The 1,572-nt window shown below is 31.4% G+C and overlaps 1 pseudogene; it reads right to left on the reverse strand.

Moving 5' to 3' along the window:
• Positions 1-1,209: 1,209 nt before the first annotated feature.
• LOC123927778 lies at positions 1,210-1,341 on the reverse strand (annotated as a pseudogene).
• Between the last annotated feature and the right edge of the window lie 231 nt (positions 1,342-1,572).

Consider the following 1,572-nt stretch of genomic DNA (forward strand, 5'->3'; position numbering starts at 1 on the left):
ACCAAAAATAAAATGAAGCAAATCAGTTGGTAGCATAACGAAACACATTCAAAGTGACTTAAAACACAGTTATTTGGCTGAAATCTCTTATATCCTAAGAACAAAATATTTTAAAACCACGAGAATAAAAGCCTTATACTATTTTCACTAATCATATGGCAGGTAGAAAGTTTTTTATTATTCTGAGAATATTGTGGATATTTTGAGGATAAAACAGATGAGAAACACTTGATATTCTAATTCTGTCATTCTGCATAACTGGGACTCAGATTCTGAGGATGAGGAAAGGAGATTAAGATTTAAGATCAAAGAGATTAAATAAAAATTCTGCACTCTTCAATCTGAATTCAAATTGTCAATCTAAATTTATAATGAATTCTATTTAAAACAAAAATTTTCCTTGCATTGCTTAGTGAAAAGACCTAGAAATAATGACCAATCCCAGTGGCAATAAGCACTCTTAGTGCCCAGATTATAATCTCCAAATATAATTTCCCACTATAGGAACCAGAACTTCTCAGAGATTTCAGAATTTTGGTCTTGTAAATAAATGTGTGTACTTGCTCTGGTCAATTTTTTATGCTACATTGCAATAAAGCTAAAAACGTAGAAGAAAATAATGTCAAAGTACACAGGAATCACTTCAAAGAGTTACCCATTGGTCAAAAATGGGTGAGAATAAATAAGGTTAAGAAATGCAATTAGATTGAAGTATTTCAAGTACATTTAAAGTATATGAATTCATAAGGATAAATTATTGGTCATTGTTAAATGCTTCTCAAGTATCGGCTTCTTATTTTGAATACTGGTTTTTGTGCAAACTACACCTTTGGTTAACCCAATAGCAGATGAGGGAAAGTTTCTCTTTATACAGATATTTCAGCTAATAAATGAAGAAGGAAAATTAGATTTTGAATATCGCCATTTTGCAGCCCCTCATGAATTAGTGGCTCTAACCATTGAATCATCAATGGCTGTTGATATCACAAAAACAAGAGAAACAGAAATTATGTGCTTGTTGATGACAAAGCACAGCACTACTTCTGAAGTACTCTTGCCAAGAAAAAAGTACTCGAAATGATCAAGATTCTGCGTCCAAATAGCAACTGAACAGTAATTGGTTAAAGAAACCTGATAAATGGCAGCATAGTTCGGCACTAAGTAAAATTCAAATGATGGCAAAGTCTACAGATAACCCAGTTTCTTCAATAAATAAATTCAAGGGAAGAAATGTAATGGAGGAAAAAGATAAATTATAAAAGACCTGAAACATTTTTCAATTAGCAATAATCGCGCCTCGGATAAACCTCATTGGCTACGATACTGCCACTGCGCAAAGCTAAGACCTGAAACATTTTTAACCAATCTCAGTGTTTCGATCTTCTTTGGATCCTCATTCAAACAATGTAAAAAAAAAAAAAAGAGAGACAATTAGAAATTTGAACATTTACTAGATATTAATCATATTACAGAATTTTAAACTTTGTTATTAAAGACATTATGGTTAGTCTTTTTAAAGAGACTTTATCTTTCAGAGATATATATACTGAAATATTTATTGTTGAGCTCGTG

Source organism: Meles meles, chromosome 1, assembly GCF_922984935.1.
Source record: "Meles meles chromosome 1, mMelMel3.1 paternal haplotype, whole genome shotgun sequence".
Lineage (NCBI taxonomy): Eukaryota > Metazoa > Chordata > Mammalia > Carnivora > Mustelidae > Meles > Meles meles.